The 21,161-nt window shown below is 38.6% G+C and overlaps 1 protein-coding gene and 1 long non-coding RNA gene across 9 annotated transcripts in view; one reads left to right on the top strand and one right to left on the bottom strand.

Annotated features, from left to right (window-relative positions):
* LOC139968152 (uncharacterized) overlaps positions 1-10,739 on the bottom strand; it is a 92,567-nt gene extending 81,828 nt beyond the window's left edge. The window contains exon 1 of the mRNA XM_071972547.1: positions 10,457-10,739. The gene's annotated coding sequence lies outside the window, so the exon portion shown is untranslated. The remainder of the gene's footprint in view (positions 1-10,456) is intronic.
* Positions 10,740-11,298: 559 nt separating this feature from the next.
* On the top strand, positions 11,299-20,599 carry LOC139967252 (uncharacterized). 8 transcript variants are annotated; one of them, XR_011792922.1, is made up of 6 exons: positions 11,299-11,756; positions 13,831-13,976; positions 16,019-16,148; positions 16,711-16,787; positions 17,317-17,461; positions 18,475-20,599. It is a non-coding gene; the product is annotated as an uncharacterized lncRNA (long non-coding RNA). The 8 variants fall into 8 exon arrangements; XR_011792921.1 differs by having other exon boundaries at positions 16,019-16,155; XR_011792919.1 differs by having other exon boundaries at positions 16,019-16,163.
* The last annotated feature ends 562 nt before the right edge of the window (positions 20,600-21,161 follow it).

The following is a 21,161-nucleotide window of genomic DNA, read 5'->3' as shown; positions in this document are numbered from 1 at the left end:
CCACTCACCCTCCCCTGCCTCACCTTCCACCGCCTCGCACGCACCTTCCATCGCCTCTCACGGCTCTTCCATCCCCTCGCACACACCTCCCCGCTCCCCCTCCCCTCGCACTCACCTTCACCCCTCCCACTCACCCTCCCCTGCCTCAGCTTCCACCGCCTCGCAAGCACCTGCCATACCCTAGCACGCACCTCCCCCTCCCACTCACCTTCCCCCCTATAGCACTCACCTTCACCCCCTCCCACTCACCTTCCCCCCTAGCACTCACCTTCACACCCTCCCACTCACCTTCCCCTTGCCTCACCTTCCAACGCCTCGCACGCCCCTTCCATCCCCTCGCACACACCTTTCACCCCCTCCCACTCACCTCCCCCTGTCTCACCTTCCCCCCTCGCACTCACCTTTACCCCCTCCCACTCACCCTCCCCTACCTCACCTTCCACCGCCTCGCAGGCACCTTCCATCCCCTAGCACACACCTTCCCCCTCGCACTCACCTTCCACCGCCTCTCACGGCTCTTCCATCCCCTCGCACACACCTCCCCGCCCCCCCTCCCCTCGCACTCACCTTCACCCCTCCCACTCACCCTCCCCTGCCTCACTTTCCACCGTCTCGCACGCACCTTCCATCGCCTCTCACGGCTCTTAAATCCCCTCGCACACACCTCCCCGCCCCCCCCTCCCCTCGCACTCACCTTCACCCCTCCCACTCACCCTCCCCTGCCTCACCTTCCACCGCCTCGCACGCACCTTCCATCCCCTAGCACACACCTCCCCCCTCGCACTAACCTTCCACCGCCTCTCACTGATCTTCCATCCCCTCGCACACACCTCCCCCCCCTCGCACTCACCTTCCACCCCCTCGTACGCACCTCTCACCGAATCGCACCCACCTTCCATCCCCTGCCTCACCTTCCACCGCCTCGCACCCATTTTCCATCCCCTCCCACGCACCTTGCAATCACCTCCCCCCACTCACCTTCCACCGCCTCGCACGCACCTTCCACTGCCTCGCACACACCTTTCACCCCCTGCCCCACTCACCTCCCCCTGCCCTACTTTCCACCGCCTCGCACGCACCTCCCCCCCCCTTGGCATGCCATGAACCAATGCAAAACATATTTGGAGCATCCTCCCTTATCGATTGCATAATTTTGTTACTGAAGATATATACCATGATAGCATTGGTGCCATAAATAATAACACTAAAATGTATGGTGGTAAACAAACACCCCGAAAATGGGATATGAAAAGCGCTCTGGGTATATGTTAACCGAAATGGATATACCGTTCCCTTATGGGCTATAGAATACCCCCTAAATAGTTTTGCCATCATATACCCCCTTGTTTGTGACAAGTGGTATACAAGGTACAACATGACACCCCTACCATGGTGTTTGGTCACATGTCCAAATGGCAACCCCACTTAGAAGGGTGTCAACATATGCCCCAATCCAGTGCTATATATATATATATATATATATGTATACATTTAATATTACAACTTGCACACAGGGGGGCTAAGGTCCAGTGCTATATATATATATATATATATATATATATATATATATATGTATATATTTAATATTACAACTTGCACACAATTGTTTCCGGGGACCTTAGCTCCCGTGTTGGAGAAATCCTGGAACCATCCCTGCATACCAAATGGACGTTAACAAACATTTCTGAGTTTTCTGCCTGTATTTAGTGAAAAAAAGCTTCAAACCCAAACCCTTCTTGGCACATGTTGGCTGAAATGCGCCCAAAACATTTCTTTACTTTTCCTGCATGCATTTAGAGAATTTCCACCATTGTTTAAAAAAACATGCCTTTAGTGAAAAGACCTCAACCTCACCCCTTCCTGGCGCCTATTGGCTAAAATGCGCCCCAAAACACTTTTTCACCCGCTCTTAACAAAATCATCTAGTTTCGCCAAATGTTGTGAAAATAAAGAAAACATTTCCGCGTTTTCGACCTACACTAACTGAAAAAAGTCTCATACCCCCACTCCATCCTTGCACATATCGGCAAACACTTTTTCCGCATTTTCAACCTGCATTTCGTGATAAAAGCCTACAACCCCTCACCTTCCTGGCGCATATTGACTGAAATGCACTGAAAACTCTCAACCCTCCCTGGACAAAATTCTCTAGTTTCGCAATTGTAATAAACATTTCCGCGTTTTCGACCGGCATTTAGTGAAATAAAATCTTCCACCCAAACCCCTTCTTGGCGCATTACAGCTGAAATGCACCTAAATCACTTTTTCACCCTCACTTGACAAATCATCTAGTTTCGCCATTGTAAAAAAAAAAAAAAAAAAACACGTTTTCGACATGCAGTTAGGGCAAAAGCCTACAACCCCATCACCTCCCTGGCGCATATTGACTGAAATGCGCCGAAGAGTCTTCACCCTCCCTTGACGAAATCCTCTTATTTTGCATTTCCTTGTGTAAAAAAACATTTCCGCATTTTCGACCTGCATTTAGTAAAAATACAAAAACCTAAGCCCTTCTCCACCCCTCCTGGCGCACACTGGCTGAAATGCGCTCCAAAAAACTTTTTCACCCTCTCTTGACAAAATCATCTAGTTTCGCCATTGTAAAAAAAAACATTTCCGCGTTTTCGACCTACATTTAGTGAAAAAGCTTTAAACCTGAACCCCTTTTTGGCAAATATAGGCTCAAATGCGCCCAAAAGACTTCGTCACCCTCCCTTGACAAATTCCTCTCGTTTCGGCATTTTCGACCTTGCTATATAGCAAGGTCGATAACGCGGAAAACACGGAAACCGTTGATATCGAACCCGGTTTCTCGATTTCCGCGTTACCGACCTGGCCCTAAATCCACCCGCCACATATGATGATAATGAGTTACTCCCTTGTGTGGTTATCCCACACAATAAAAAGTCACAAACCCATATCCTTGAACACAAAAATTGCAACATGGCATTATCAGTTGAATGCGAATAGAATCATATCACAGCATGATATTATACAGTGTATGTATTCCACTATGGTGTGTAACTCTTACCATGTTTGTCAAATAACCTCATTGACTTCAAATATTTCTTGTTACAGCTGTGTTGTGAGGCAGTGAGCTCTCTGCAGAAATTAAAAGTTGAGCAGTATCCATTCTGTGAGCAAATTAACATAAAAAGCAGAAAGATAGCTATCTAGACTACATTATGCTCATCACTTAAAGGTCAAAAAAAGTTTTGTCATGTAAAAGCAATTTTCATTTCTTGAAGGTTTTCATAATACTGTGCAGCAGGGTCCTTTTTAATCTCTCCAGAAGGTAGTTTTAATAAAGGATCTTGAAAATTTGTGTACTACCCCAACTTTGAAGAATGCCATAATTTCTCAGTGTCAGTGGCGGTGCCAAGGGGGGGCTTTAGCCTCCCACTGAAGTAGTCAGCCCCCCATTAGCCCCCCCAACTGAAATAGGCAACAACAAAAAAAAAACCTCATTGAAACAATATAGCCTACCCAAATTTTGTCAGCCATAACGATAGGTGTTCTCATACGGCAATGTCGTGTGCGTTTCACAAACAGCGTGTATACAGACTAAAACAGGAGTTGTGTCAGAGAGCGCCATATAATAATTGAGCAAAGGAATTGGATCTTTCACAGCAGGTAATATTTTAGTGATACGAAAACTGTAAATTGGTATCTTCCATTCTAATTTGACTAAAGTTACTCACAAAAAAAATGCATATTTTTGGAGAAATTTTCAGGCGACAAAAGCCTTGCTAAATGCCACCATTTTGCATGTAGGCCTTTCCAGGATTGGGAAAAATTTCAAAAGGGGAGGGGGGCACCCCCTCCCCTTATACCGCTCCCCCAGGACGGCGATCACTCAATCTTGTAAGCCACCCAAAAAATTGGCTCAGCCCCCCCTTAGCCTCCCCAACTAAAAATTCCTGGCGCCGCCAATGCTCAGTGTATTACAAGGGTGGTGTAAAAGTTTATGAAAGCTCCATATGTGCAAGATTCATTTTACATGGTTTTTGAAGTGGGGGGGGGTGCAGATGGGAGGTGTCTTGCACAGACTGTTGCATTAAATAACATGTCTTTTTAATATCTTGGATCTTAGAGTAATGTCTCTGTCTGCCATGCCCATTATACTTTTTTATCTTTGTAGGCCCCCAAGCAGACAGTTTGACTCCATCAAAATGGAAGGCCCAGTGTACCACGTGTGGGTGTTATATTTCTCTTCCTGTACATGATTTTACATAAATCGTTGGATATCATTGCAATCTACAGGCAGCTTACACTAAACTTTTTCTGTTTAAATTAACAGTTAGTCGTTATTTATCCAAATTTACCAGAAATTATCAACCAGTACTGAAGATGTCTCTTCAATGCCCCTCTCCCCAACCCCTCCCCTGCATGTTATTGCGTTACATAAAGCTCAGCCTAGTAGAGTACAGAGTGGTAAGATTATGATCGATATGAGCATGAAAATCAATTGTCCTAACCTGCAGTTTAATCTTAGTAACTTCACATAACATCATGGTTTTTTAACTGTGCAACACACAATATTACAAAATGCATTACATTCATAATTCATAAAGGTCATACTGTAATAGGTGAGGGGAGAATCAGAATTTGTAGCTTCATTGAGTGTACTGCTTTAATTCATCCATGCCACTACAAATTACAGTACCATAGAAATGTAACCATACAAGAACACTAGAAATTGGCATATACTGTAAGTTCCTATTCAGAAACTAAAAGCTAGGAGGAACTACTGTTAGTGAAAGCCGTGTTTTCCATACTGTAAATCCCACCTTGGGACCATTCACTAAAAGGTACCAAAAGAAATCTTGTGTTACCATGTTGTGAAATTTTCAGCAAATGTCATATGCCTACTGTTTCAATATTTCTTGCAGAACAGCTATTTCTTGGAGCCAAATGCCAATGCAGAAAAATTATTCACGGTTCAAATTATATATATCCATAAGGTTATAATTTTGGGCATGAAATAATGATATCCCGTACTTGACAGGCCATACATGTATAAGTACTTACAGATCACAACGCAAAGACCAAAAAAATCTACTTTATTGTGATCCAATTTCAGAAATTGGCATCGCAGTGCCAACCCTAAACATGGCGCTAAAGAACAAAGTCACATATTCTCATTATTTTTTTTACTTTGTGTGAATATAATAAATGGTTTTGAAGTTACTTGTGTGTAGTTTGGTAATCTTCAACTAGAGCATTGGCTACCTCAATCTGGAGGGCAGGTGTAAAATATGCTCTCTGAACACATTAATGGCTTTAACCCTAAATTGTACTAAATGGTGGAACTGTGCATTCTCTCTGTGCATTCTCTCTGTGACTTTCTACCGCACACTCCCCACAAAAGATAGGTCTCGAGGTGCAGTCTTCACACATTACTGGTTCTGAAGTTACAGTGTTGCAGGAATCACACATGTTGGAGCTTGGGAAATAACAACTACGTGCCACCATGGGATATGTCACATGTTTGTCCATGCATGGTACATGCACACCCACTGGCTAACAGATTTCTCCTGGTTTTTCAAACTGTCTGGTTACCAGCAACTAAATGTAATCACCAAATGTGATAATCACACATACTGTGAAGAAATTAGCAGTGACATTATTTTAGTTGCATACAGATTGAGAAGCTGAAGTTTAAAACCCTTTTGATAACTAGCTAGAGCAGACATTTCTTAAGGGGCAAATTTCACCTTCTAATGCACAGAAGACCTATCCTAGGCTTAGCAAGTAAGACAATATAATATTAGACTAGATAATGTACAAAGAATCAAACACCGTACACAGCAATACTTCAAGGACGCCTAGGTCTGTGGTAGTATTATGAGGATTTGTGTTGAAAACTGCACCACCTTGACTGAATAAGTGGCATTTGCAAAAAAGAAAACAAATGTGCTACACCTTTAATGTCTTTGACATGCTTGAGTTATGTTTATCACAAACAGTGACCATTTTTGTTTCCTAGCATTATACAATTTCAACGGTAGGTTAATATAAATATATGCCTATATGCGAGAAGGAGAATCGATTCTCGTCAATCTAGCACCAAACTCAAAAGTAAAAATCCTATTTCCTCTGCCTTAATTGCATTCAATTTTACCCCTTCAAATTACAATCCAGAGTTGTTTCTCATGCATTTAGTATATGTAGTTTACTGCTCAGTTCAAACCAAAAGGTTATACTTTTCAGTTGCAAGGTATTAACGATTGCATAAAGTACCTGTTTTTTCCGAAACTTAAGGGCAAGGGTGGACAATTTGGTGCTACATTGCTTAAAAGTGATTCACCTTCTCGTACATATAGAGGCCTATATATATATTACTGTGTAAATTGTATAATACCAGGAATGCCTGTCTGTCAGTTTAGTGACAGTTTAGGCCTAACCTAAATGTCACAAAAATATCTATGCTTTCTACAACTACATACGCCTTTAGAAATAAGGGTCAAAAGGGGTACTTACCACAATAGAAAGGTGCATGCCTTTTCGCCATGTTAACACTATGGCGGTAAAGCACTTTTTCTATGATGGCGGTAAGAGTAAATTAAAAGTACAAGAAATTCCCAGAATTATGAGGTAAGGAATAACCTAATTGTTAAGCTTTGTTTAGACAATTTACAGACCTGTCAACTCTCCCAGTTTTACCGGGAGACTCCCGGTTTTTACCCGAATCTCCCGGCCTCCCGGTTTCATATTCTATTTTCCCGGTTTTTTAATGTTTCATCACTTGCGAAATTTCTGAAAATAGCCAACAGTTAGTCCTATGCTTATTCGCGTAATAAGTGTAATCTAAAAATAGATTGATTGTTTACAAACACGTTATGACTGACACAGTGCTGTGCGGGACTGTTAACCAATATCAGGCTGCTTTGTCAGTTCTCAGACTTCGCCCAATGTCGTTATTGTACGTTGGCCTTGGTCGAGTCCTGAATACAGTACAGTAGTACGGCGTGCACTGTGCATATGCCATGGTGCACAAGTTTAATAAACACAAGTTGTCACTAATTGTTTGTAAATGGGGCGTACCGAATGTGTGCAGTTCGCATGTAGGCTACTTGTATACGACAAAAAAACAGTTAAGTTCTATGCCGGCACACACTTTACCTGCATCCTCTTCGATGCTAGGTGAATATCACGTCTTAAACTACGATTTAAGAAATGGCTGATTCAAACATCTCACTAATTCTTTCGGCGACTTTAATCCCTATTCATTGAGCACAATAGCATAACCTGCGTATAAACTCGTACAGGGATTATACGAGGTGTCTACACGGCAATTTGTTTGTCAACGATTTTATACGCGATTGTACTTGTTTATACGTCTTTATACGATCCTGTGCGCGTACACATGTCCAGTTATACATGAGCGGTACTGTAGACTATTTATTTAGGAGTATTGATATAATTTCATTTGAAAATTACCAACCTCCCTATTTTCCCCTTATTCTCCCGTTTTTTGGCCCTGAAAAATGTTATTCTCCCTATTTTGGGGTCAAACAGGTCGACAGGTCTGAATTTATGATTCAAGCACTGTTCAATGTTCAACACATGCACTGTAAATTGCTCCACTTCACACTACCAATTAAGGCCCGTCTGTCCCCAAATAGGTCTTCTTATTTCTAAATCAACAACTAGAATCTGTCAAATTTTATTTTAATTCAACCAACATTTGAACATTTGAAGACGGTGTACCTCTCCTTCCATGCGATTTTAATTAAGTTTCACCGGTACATTCCTGTACACCAGTGTAAATTAAAGTACTTCAAAATATATACGTTTCCGCCCTAGGCGGCGCCATGGAGGAAATGCTCGAATCCTGTGGCGGAAAGGTATGGCGGCATATGCCTAGGCTATGGCGGAATGGCACTAGACCTAGATTCGGATTAAATACTACTATAAGTTTACTTTTGTTATGGAAAACCTTAGGTACCTGGTATAGAGACTGCACAACTTTAATAACCTAGTGGGACTTGTTTTAAATTCTGACCACCCAACACTCCCGCATTTGCAAAAACTAACGCACGATGCAGGGTATACTAGTAGTAGTAATGTAGTAGTAGCACTGCCGAGTCATTATGCTGGTAAACTATTGTATTACTATATTAAGGCCTAATTTAGAAGTGGAACTACCCATAAGGCTAATCTAGGTTCCCCTTCCCTCCACCTTCAGTCCCATTTTGTGTATCTGTTTCTATCTATTTGACACACTCACCTGTCCGTGAAGAATGTTTCAATCAAATGGATTTACTAAAACGATTAGAGAAAAGTTAGGCTACCATCTGAATCTCGCATACAGTATTAAATATCCGCCGCTGCAGTGTGTTGGCTATATTACGTGTTGTGCCAGCGCCGACCATGCACAACCGTACTGTATGGCTAGGGAGTAGTCTTCGTTACCCAGCCGCCGCGCATTTTTACCTTTCGGACTCGTAGTTCAACGTGTAACAGCTTTGCAGTTATTACTGTGCCACCTCTCTCTTAGGAATAGAAAGTTACTACGCTGTTTCACATACGTTTTGCTATTCAAACTAGGCCTTAATTTTCTTTAATGAAAGTGATAGTAACGCATCAAACAACAGACAAACATGATTGGAAGGATAGTACATTTTACATCGTCAGGGAACCAATACCTTAACTACTTTCAACACTGCAGCTTTATAAAAAAAAATCAATTGTTGTGGCCACATGTAGTTCTCGTAGTAAAGGGGAGCTCAGGAAAAAATTGTCTATGTCAGAAACGATATGCCTGATTATAGTCCATCGGCTGAGTACCAAAAAGAGGCCTAGAAAATTGGTTCCGTTGCACCCCCCTGGCAGCCTTGTTTGCATAGTTGGGTTTGGTAAATACATCCCTGAGCAATATAAATCTGTATGTTTTCCAGTCTGAGAGGTGTTAATTTGCAAGTAAATCAAGTATGCATACATTCGTAATTTATGTGCATTAATTAAATATTATACTGTTAACTAAGTCAACGTAGCACATTTGTTCTGGAATCACATCATTTTAAATTCCAATAGATATTATTGCCATCATAAGAGTTATGAAAATGTACCCTTGAACCTCATACGCGTAAAAGCACATTTACAAATATGCAAGAATGCTTAAAGTTGCATAATATTCATCAACTTGGTGAAAAAAAGTCTTCAGGACTATTAGGTCTCCATGCCTTCAATGGTTGTGATGCTGTAAGTGCTTTCACTGGAAAGGGTAAAGTAAAGGGCTATGATCTACTACTGAAGGATGAGCATTTGTTTCTTTTAACAGCACATTTGATGTAAAGAAATGTTGGCTAGGCTATAGGCTAAAAATAAATGTGTATCTGATACAGCAAACATTTTGGCAGGGCCTTCGGCCTATACTAAAACATTTGATTTTTAACGGCACATGTAAAGAATGGTGGCTAGGCTATAGGCCAAGGCTAAATATAAATGTGTATCTGATACAGCAAAAAGTTTGGAGGGGCCTTCGGCCTATACTACAACATTTGTGTCTTTTAACAGCACATTTGATGTAAAGAAATGTAGGCTAGGCTAATAGGACAGGCCAAGGCTAAACACGACGGTGTATTCGATGCAGCCAAATATTTGCACGGCCTTCGGCCTACTATAGAACATTTTCTTTTTTGTTATATTAACGGCACATTTTGTGGAAAGAAATGCAGGCTACAACTTAGGATAGGCCAATGCTTAATATAACCATGTATCCAATACGGCAACAATTTCGGCTGGGCCTTCAACTAAATTAGGCCTAGTCTACTGCACAAACTTCCAGAGATTTTAGGCTAATAAGGTTTTTTGACGAATCATAGTGTTTGGATTCAGTCACATTTTAATCAAAATACTTTTGATATTGAAATCTTGACTGGCTTGATTTAAGAATCATGCAGTGGCCCCTGTTTCCGCCTTGTTACTTCGACACCCTTTTTCCTAACCCTGTCCCCAATCTTTACCTTATCAATACTAATATGACAGTCCCTAAATATTTAGGCCTAAGATGAATATCCTAGTAAGCCTAGCCTATGCCTAAAGCCGGGTAAACTACATTCACCAGCAAATCGAAGCTAACCCAGTCTCATTAAGTCATAGCGTAGTTCGTAATTCGTAAATCAAGCCTCTTAACCTTTGCATATTGTTTCAATGTCAAGTATGTGACTGTGTACACCTTTGGTTGGCCCATAACGTTAGCTAACAATAACGTTAAACCTAGTCTAACGTATACTAGCCTAGGCCTAGCCTATATAGGCTAGTACCGTTACTAACGTTAGGCCTTGCCTAGTAACTATAGTAAACAGTTACCCTAACGTTTACTTGTTAGGCCTAAAGTTAGGCCTATAGCCTAGGATAGCATAGGTAATAAATTCAGATTATAGACACCATAAATGCATTTCTGAATCTGTATTTCAAAGTGATAACAATATTATTAGGGCCTAATTACCTTCAGTCGTTGCCGAATGTAGCCTCCTTCTGGCCTTTGCTTGATTTGCTTTATTGGTAAAGTCTTGATAGCAACGGCGATGGTGAACGAATTGGTCGAAGTTAGCTAGGCCTACTACATTCCATAATGCCTCCGTTTGCTGTGCAATTTGAAATTTCCTCCCGGAATCAATTTCTTTCCACTCTCTTGCACTTGACGCAAACGTTTTCCGACTACGATCTGTAAAATGTGACAGTTTCTCGTCGTTTTTTAACCGCGTATGACACAAACAACAGCCAGTTGTGGGGGCAGCCATGTTTTGTGTTGACAAAATACTGAAAGCAGATCACATGACCTAAATAAATGTCATTCATTGGTTGAAAGTGCAGCAGTGGAAGGGCCTCATTACTGCTTTTGGGCTTCCGCTCATTTAAAATATGCCCATGTTTAACCACTGTTTTCTTCCAAAATAACTCATGTCGTTGCGGAAAACACACTGAATATTGTTTCTTTTACTTTTAACTGCCCATTTCATTACTCAAACTAAAGCTGCAAGGGGGGTGCAACGAAAGTGTGGAAATTTGATACTCAGCCGATGGACTAATGTCTGTGCATTCTATTCAAGGAATGTACATCTGTCGTACGTAGTTTAGTTGTGTGCCTTTTGAATGAATTAATTCATTTATACATTGTACGTAGCTATGTTTAATTGATTGGGTAAACCTTAAGAATGTGTTAATACAATTAAAGTGTTACGTAATCGCTACGCCGTGCTAGATCCTCTTTGGCAGTAGCTGTGTTAATACATTTAAAGTATTACGTAATCGCTACGCCGTGCAAGCTCTTCTTTGGCAGTAGCTTTAACTGAATTGGTTCAGTTCAATTCACTCCTCCCAACAAGAAGGGTCTCTTCACTACACATGTTGCCTATCTTTTCATTATCTGTCAACGCCGTTCTACTTTGCCAAATTTGACATTGCCGTTCTGTTCTGCCCGTGCCCGATTCCACGTGGTTGTAACTGTATCATACGCAATGAAAACATCTATGCTGATTCATCTCTCTCTCTCGCTAGTTCTTAATTTCCGTCAATCCATTTACCTGGAGAATACTCTCGTTCATTTTGATGTTCTCGATTTGGACTGTTGTGTATTACCTTCACTTTTGGGACCTTTTCAAGAGGACCTTTTCTACAAAATATATATATTGGTCAATTTCAAAACCACGTTCTTCCGAAAACCTGACTAGCCAACTGGTACAGAACAACTTTCGCCGACCTACCAGGAACAACGCACTGCTCTCAGCGACTTCATTCTATTGCAAGTAATTGAAATGAATTTGTTATGTGTTAACTTACTGTATGCTTTAATGATAGTTTAACAGAACAAATTCTCATTTCCCGGCTTCTTTTATGTTCGTGACTGTTGGTTAATCTCGAGGGGTTGAATCCCTCTTATAGAGAGCTATCAGTCTTGTAACGCTATTCTGTGGGAAGAGCTTAATTTTAATGAATTTTGACATTCCAAGGGAACCAATACGTTAACTACTTTCAACATCAGCTTTGTAAAATTTTATAAATATTTGAATGTCCCAGTGAGGTAAATTTCCTCTAGGATGATAGATAACAAAAGTAGTTTTAGAAGTTTGACTAAGGTGACCACCATAATTTCAAATTCTGGCATGTTTGGGGCCAATGGAGCATATCTTTAAACATGTAAAATGTAAGAGTAAAAATAAAATGCACTAAGCTAATGAAAAGAAATACATTATTAATAGACACAGTATCTTAGGAATATTAAGTTACAACGCTATATCACATACGTTTTGCTATTCAACTAGGCTTTAATTTTCTTCACTGAGAGAGTGAAAGTAAAAGCATCACTCAACAGACGAACATGATTAGAAGGATAATACATTTTACATTCCCAGGTGACCAATACATTAACTACTTTCAACAACAAGCTTCCTAAAGAAATTCTTCAAAAGTTGTTGGCCCTATCGAGTACTCATGGTAATGAATAGCTTAAAAATACAAATTGTACATGTCAAATAGATATTTCCTGATTATTGATGTAGATTTGTACATATATTATGTATAGGCCCCAGATTATGTCATGCTGTAGTTGCCACGAATTTTCAAAAAGTACTTTACTGGAGGTCTTTACTCTCCAAATTGTCTTCCGACGATTATAAATGAACAACAAAAGATGTTTAAATGTCCCAGTGAGGTAAATTTCCTCCTGGCTGATAACAAAAATAGTTTAAGAAGTTTGATTAAAGGTGAATACCACAATTTGAAAATCTGGCATGTTTGGGGCCAAAACAGCATGCATTAAAACATATAAAATAGTGTTTGCCCGGGTTTTCCGGGTACCCGCCCCAAGCGATACTACCCGGTTCCTAATTTATTACCCGAATCATTTTTTGCAAACCGATGGTAAGGCAGATTTCCCATTGACTTAGTGTGGTGTTAGGCTACCACGTGACGTGATCGAAAATAACAGCAATAACGAATGTATTTCATGGATATCTAATAACTGCGTCACAATTTCAGCTAATAAACAGATGGCTAGGCTAGTTTACCCCATTGACTTAGTGTAGTGTTAGGCTACCATGCATGTGGTCGAACGTAACAGCAATAATGAATATATTCCATGGATATCTTATAACTGCATCACAATTTCAGCTAATAAACAGATGGCTAGGCTAGTTTACCCCATTGACTTAGTGTGGTGTTAGGCAACCATGTGGTCGAACGTAACAACAATAATGAAAATATTCCATGGATATCTTATAACTGCGTCACAATTTCAGCGAATAAACATATGGTTAGGCTTAGATTTCTCATTGACTTAGTGTGGTATTAGGCTACCATGTGGAAGAAATTTATTATTTTGCTATTGAGCTAGACCTTAAATTTATTTAATGAAAATGATATTTAAAAGCATCACACAACATACGAACATGATTGAAAGGATATTTTAGTTTGCATTCTAAGGGAACCAATACAATAACTGCTTTCAACACCAGCTTAGTCAAATGGTTTTCATTGTTGTTGTCCTATGGAGTACTCAAGTTAAGAACGTTAGAACAAAAAACTCGTACATGTCAAAAAGATATTGATGTAGATTTTAACATTTAATATAGCTGTTCTATTCTGTAGGGAAGAGCTGAATTTTAATGATTTTTTTATGAAATTAAGTAAAAGGTTAATACTGATGCTATTCCAGGTTTTTTCTATGGTTGTTTGCAACAGGCATCCCTCATTTTTCTTTACCCCGATTTTCTGTAAAAAATTTGCTTTTGTAGTTTAATTTAACTTTTCATAGTTATTTCCTTCAAGCAATTTCAGACATAGATATAAAAAAGTCCTCTTTTTTCAATTTTATACCCAAAGATTAAGGTGATGTTTGATACCTCCTGGTTTGGTTGGGGACGTGCTTCAAGGTCTCCGCAACTTCTATCTCTTCGAAAGACACAGACATACCCTTGTGGGATCGTACACAGACTTCTGCAAGAAATCACCCCGTGAATTGTTCGCAAGTATATTGATTTAATTACATTGTTTGATTTGATTTCCATCAAATATGAGGGTTAACATTTTGCTTCAAATGCACTGACTTACGTTAAACATGTTGTATTAAAAGTTCATAAAACAAGGTATGTCAAAAAGATATTTTCAATTATTGATGGATATGTATACATTTAAATATATATAGGCCCCAAATTATAATCTGGGGCATAGTATAATTGCTACAAGTTTTCAAAAAGTACTTTGCTGGAGGTCTTTACTCTCCAAATTGTTCTCCGACGATTCTAAATGAACACAAAAGATGTTTGAATGTCCCAGTAAGGTCAATTTCCTCCAGAATGATAGATAACAAAATTAGTTTAAGAAGTTTGACTAAAGGTGACCACCATATTTGAAAATCTGGCATGTTTGGGGCCAATACAGCATACCTTTAAACATGTAAAATGTAAGAGTACAAATAAAATGCACTGAGCTAATGAAAAGAAATACATCATTTATTTAATTTTCTTCACTGAGAGTGAAAGTAAAAGCATCACTCAACAGACGAACATGATTAGAAGGATAATACATTTTACATTCCCAGGTGACCAATACATTAACTACTTTCAACAACAAGCTTCCTAAAGAAATTCTTCAAAAGTTGTTGGCCCTATCGAGTACTCATGGTAATGAAAAGCTTAAAAATACAAATTGTACATGTCAAATAGATATTTCCTGATTATTGATGTAGATTTGTACATTATTATGTATAGGTCCCAGATGATATCATGCTGTAGTTGCCACGAATTTTCAAAAAGTACTTTACTGGAGGTCTTTTCTCTCCAAATTGTCTTCCGACGATTATAAATGAACAACAAAAGATGTTTAAATGTCCCAGTGAGGTAAATTTCCTCCTGGCTGATAACAAAAATAGTTTAAGAAGTTTGATTAAAGATGTCCACCACAGTTTGAAAATCTGGCATGTTTGGGGCCAATACAGCATACATTTAAACATATAAAATAGTGTTTGCACGGGTTATCCGGGTACCCGCCCCACGCGATACTACCCGGTTCCTAATTTTTTACACGAATCATTTTTCTGCAAACCGATGGTAAGGCAGATTTCCCATTGACTTAGTGTGGTGTTAGGCTACCACGTGACGTGATCGAAAATAACAGCAATAACGAATGTATTTCATGGATATTTTATAACTGCGTCACAATTTCAGCTAATAAACAGATGGCTAGGCTAGTTTACCCCATTGACTTAGTGTAGTGTTAGGGTACCATGCATGTGGTCGAACGTAACAGCAATAATGAATATATTCCATGGATATCTTATAACTGCATCACAATTTCAGCTAATAAACAGATGGCTAGGCTAGTTTACCCCATTGACTTAGTGTGGTGTTAGGCAACCATGTGGTCGAACGTAACAACAATAATGGAAATATTCCATGGATATCTTATAACTGCGTCACAATTTCAGCGAATAAACATATGGTTAGGCTTAGATTTCTCATTGACTTAGTGCGGTGTTAGGCTACCATGTGGAAGAAATTTATTATTTTGCTATTGAGCTAGACCTTAAATTTATTTAATGAAAATGATATTTAAAAGCATCACACAACATACGAACATGATTGGAAGGATATTTTAGTTTGCATTCTAAGGGAACCAATGCATTAACTGCTTTCAACACCAGCTTAGTCAAATGGTTTTCATTGTTGTTGTCCTATGGAGTACTCAAGTTAGGAACGTTAGAACAAAAAACTCGTACATGTCAAAAAGATATTGAATGAAGATTTAAACATTTAATATAGCTGTTCTATTCTGTAAGGGAAGAGCTGAATTTTAATGATTTTTTATGAAATGAAGTAAAAGGTTAATACTGATGCTATTCCAGGTTTTTTCTATGGTTGTTTGCAACAGGCATCCCTCATTTTTCTTTACCCCGATTTTCTGTAAAAAGTTTGCTTTTGTAGTTTAATTTAACTTTTCATAGTTATTTCCTTCAAGCAATTTCAGACATAGATATAAAAAAAGTCCTCTTTTTTCAATTTTATACCCAAAGATTAACGTGACGTTGATACCTCCTGGTTTGGTTTGGGGCGTGCTTCAAGGTCTCCGCAACTTCTATCTCTTCGAAAGACACAGACATACCCTTGTGGGATCGTACACAGACTTCTGCAAGAAATTACCCTGTGAATTGTTCGCAAGTATATTCATTTAATTACATTGAATATGAGGGTTAACATTTTGCTTCAAATGCACTGACTTACGTTAAACATGTTGTATTAAAAGTACATAAAACAAGGTATGTCAAAAAGATATTTTCAATTATTGATGGAGATTTATACATTTAAATATATATAGGCCCCAGATTATAATCTGGGGCATAGTATAATTGCTACAAGTTTTCAAAAAGTACTTTGCTGGAGGTCTTTACTCTCCAGATTGTTCTCCGACGATTCTAAATGAACACAGAAGATGTTTAAATGTCCCAGGAAGGTAAATTTCCTCCTGGCTGAATAACAAAATAGTTTAAGAAATTTGATTAAAGGTGACCACCACAATTTGAAAATCTGACATGTTTTGGGGCCAATACAGCATACATTTAAACATATAAAATAGTGTTTGCACGGGTTATCCGGGTACCCGCCCCACGTGATACTTAACCCGGTTCCTAATTTATTACCCGAATCCTACACAAAGTGTTATTTTTTGTTTTTTTGTCTGTTTTTTTGCAAACCGATGGTAAGGCAGATTTCCATTGACTTAGTGTGGTGTTAGGCTACCAAGTGACGTGATCGAAAATAACAGCGATGGAATGTATTTCATGGGTATGTTATAACTGCGGTCACAATTTCAGCTAATAAATTTATTATTTTGCTATTGAGCTAGACCTTAAATTTATTTAATGAAAATGATATTTAAAAGCATCACACAACATACGAACATGATTGGAAGGATATTTTAGTTTGCATTCTAAGGGAATCAATACATTAACTGCTTTCAACACCAGCTTAGTCAAATGGTTTTCATTGTTGTTGTACTATGGAGTACTTAAGTTAAGAACGTTAGAACAAAAAACTCGTACATGTCAAAAAGATATTGATGTAGATTTAAATATTTAAAATAGCTGTCCTATTCTGTAGGGAAGAGCTTAATTTTAATGATTTTTTATTAATTGAAGTAAAAAGTTAATACTGATGCTATTCCAGGTTTTTTCTATGGTTGTTTGCAACAGGCATCCCTCATTTTTCTTTACCCCGATTTTCTAGTTTAAGTTAACTTTTCATAGTTATTTCCTTCAAGCAATTTCAGACATAGATATAAAAAAGTCCTCTTTTTTCAATTTTATACCCAAAGATTAACGTGACGTTGATACCTCCTGGTTTGGTTGGGGGCGTGCTTCAAGGTCTCTGCAACTTCTATCTCTTCGAAAGACACACACGTACCCTTGTGGGATCGTGCACAGGCTTCTGCAAGAAATCACCCCGTGAATTGTTCGCAAGTATATTCATTTAATTACATTGTTTGATTTGATTTCCATCAAATATGAGGGTTAACATTTTGCTTCAAATGCACTGACTAACGTTAAACATGTTGTATTAAAAATACATAAAACAAGATATGTCAAAAAGATATTTTCAATTATTGATGGATATTTATACATTTAAATATATATAGGCCCCAGATTATAATCTGGGGCATAGTATTATTGCTACAAGTTTTCAAAAAGTACTTTGCTGGAGGTCTTTACTCTCCAAATTGTTCTCCGACGATTCTAAATGAACACAAAAGATGTTTGAATGTCCCAGTAAGGTCAATTTCCTCCAGAATGATAGATAACAAAATTAGTTTAAGAAGTTTGACTAAAGGTGACCACCATATTTGAAAATCTGGCATGTTTGGGGCCAATACAGCACACATTTAAACATATAAAATAGTGTTTGCACAGGTTATCCGGGTACCCGCCCCACGGGATACTACCCGGTTCCTAATTTATTATCCGAATCCTACGCAAAGTGTTATTTTTTTTTTTTTTTGGCAAACCGATGGTAAGGCAGATTTCCCATTGACTTAGTGTGGTGTTAGGCTACCGCGTGACGTGATCGAAAATAACAGCAATAACGAACGTATTTCATGGGTATTATCTTATAACTGCATCACAATTTCAGCTAATAAATAGATGGCTAGGTTAGGCTAAGTTAAGAACGTTAGAACAAAAAAACTCGTACATGTCCAAAAGATATTGATGTAGATTTAAACATTTAATATAGCTGTTCTAATCTGTAGGGAAGAGTTTAATTTTAATTCTTTATTAATTGAAGTAAAAAGTTAATACTGATGCTATTCGAGGTTTTTTCTGCGGTTGTTTGCAACAGGAACCCCTGATTTTTCTTTACCCCGATTGTCTGTACATAGTTTGCTTTTCTAATTTAATCTAAATTTTCATAGTTATTTCCTCCAAGCAATACCGACATACATATAAAAAATGTTCTCTTTCCAATTTTATACCCAAAGATTAACGTTGGTACCTCCTGGTTTGGTTGGGGGCGTGATTCAAGGTCTCTGCAACTTCTCTCTTTATCTCAGGCACAGTGCGGTAAATTTCCTTCAAGATTATAGATAACAAAATTAGTTAAAGAAGTTTGACTAACGGTGACCACCATACGATTTGCTATTTAGCTAGGCCTTATTTTTTTTAATGACATGATATTGACAGCATCACACACATCGTTTAAGAAGTTTGACTAAAGGTGACCACCATATTTGAAAGTCTGGCGTGTTTTGGAGCCAATGCATATCTTCAAGGGCGTAGGAACCGGGGGGGCTGAGAAAATGTGGAGGGGCGGAAGTATCATTCCGCCCCCCCCCCCCCGCTTCGCAAGTCAGAAAACCCCTATTTCATTTCCAAATGTGAAAAAAATCTCATTTGGAGCACCAAATTACATCTAAGGCCAGGTGAAAATACAAAATTTAGTTTACAAAATGGAGTGGGAGTTGAAGTGTGCTATATTGCACAAAATTGCATCTGAGGCCACCTGCAAATGCAAAAAAATCCAAAGGGGAGTCTTCAGCCCCCCACTAAAAAGTAACTTCCTACGCCACTGCATATCTTTCAACATGTAAAATATTGGGAGTGAAAATAAAATGCACTGAGCTAACGAAAAGAAATACATCATTTATAGACACAGTATCTTAGGAATATGAAGTCACAACGCTATATATCACATACGTTTTGCTATTCAACTAGGCTTTAATTTTCTTCACTGAGAGTGAAGGTAAAAGCATCCCTCAACAGACGAACATGTTTAGAAGGATAATACATTTCACATTCTTAGGTGACCAATACATTAACTACTTTCAACAACAAGCTTCCTAAAGAAATTCTTCAAAAGCTTGATTTTAGCTATGACTTCCTTGGAAAAATGGGCAAGTTTAAAGGAAAACTTGCTTTACCATTTTGAGAGTTGTACAGCTTAACTTGTCAGAAAAGATGATCGTTGTCTTTCAAAGAGACAATGCTTTTCAAAGTCATAGTGAACAAGTACCTCAAGAAAGAATTTGTTTTGATATAACTTCAAATAATATTTTCATTAAAAGGTCTAAACTTTGATCATATCAACTAAGTATCAGATCAAAGAGAAGAATTCTTAGTAAAATTATTGTTCAAAAACAGACCTTTGAATAAATACCATTGCTGGTTGAGACTCAGGAGTGGTTCATGTTTCTCACTCAATGATGGAAAAAAACTGGAGCTGTTAAGCCTCCAAACAACTATTATATAGTTATAAAGACATTATGAACTTCGTATCACATGTTATTGTGGAGCATAAACATGTTGTTTCACAGAGTAGATTCTTCAATGTTCACACTGGTGGTTTTCTACCAGTTTATACCGAATAATGATTGCAGCTGACTAACAGCAGTGTATGGTGATAGACATTTTGTTAAGGGAATTTATACTACAAAACTATTAAATGTATTGCAGAAACTTCTCGAACAATGATTGCAGCCTACTGACTGCAATGTATGGTGAGAGACATTGGTAGAGGCTGTTTATACTTCATCACTATGAAATGTATTGCAGAAACCTCTCGAACAATGATTGCAGCCTAATGACTGCAGTGTATGGTGAGAGACATTGGTTGAGGGAGTTTATTCTACATAACTATGAAATGTATTGCAGAAACTTCTTGAACAATGACTGCAGCTTACTAACTGCAATGCATGGTTATGTAGTATAAACTCCCGGAACCATGAAATGTATTGCAGAAACTTCTCGAACAACGATTGCAGCCTAATGACTGCAATGTAGGGTGACAGACATTAGTTGAGGTTGTTTATACTACAATACTATGAAATGTATTGCAGAAACTTCTCGAATAATGATTGCAGCTGACTAGCAGCAGTGTATGGTGATAGACATTTTGGTTAGGGAATTTAAACTATCAAACTATTAAATGTATTGCAGAAACTTCTCGAACAATGACTGCAGCTGACTTACTGCAGTGTATGGTGAGAGACATTTGTTGAGTGAGTTTATACTTACATAACTATGAAATGTATTGCAGAAACCTCTCGAACAATGATTGCAGCCTAATGACTGCAGTGTATGGTGAGAGACATTGGTTGAGGGAGTTTATTCTAAATAACTATGAAATGTATTTGCAGAAACTTCTCGAACAACGATTGCAGCCTTATGACTGCAATGTAGGTTGAGAGACATTAGTTGAGGTTGTTTATACTACAATACTATGAAATGTATTGCAGAAACTTCTCGAATAATGATTGCAGCTGACTAACAGCAGTGTATGGTGATAGACATTTTGGTAAGGGAATTTAAACTACAAAACTATTAAATGTATTGCAGAAACTTCTCGAACAACGATTGCAGCCTACTGACTGCAATGTATGGTGAGAGACATTGGTTGAGGCTGTTTATACTTCATCACTATGAAATGTATTGCAGAAACCTCTCGAACAATGATTGCAGCCTAATGACTGCAGTGTATGGTGAGAGACATTGGTTGAAGGAGTTTTTTCTACAAAACTATGAAATGTATTGCAGAAACCTCTCGAACAACGATTGCAGCCTAATGACTGCAGTGTATGACGAGAGACATTGGTTGAGGCTGTTTATACTACATCACTATGAAATGTATTGCAGAAACCTCTCGAACAATGATTGCAGCCTAATGACTGCA

Source organism: Apostichopus japonicus, chromosome 5, assembly GCF_037975245.1.
Source record: "Apostichopus japonicus isolate 1M-3 chromosome 5, ASM3797524v1, whole genome shotgun sequence".
Classification (NCBI taxonomy): domain Eukaryota; kingdom Metazoa; phylum Echinodermata; class Holothuroidea; order Aspidochirotida; family Stichopodidae; genus Apostichopus; species Apostichopus japonicus.
This window is presented reverse-complemented; position numbering and strand designations above follow the sequence as displayed.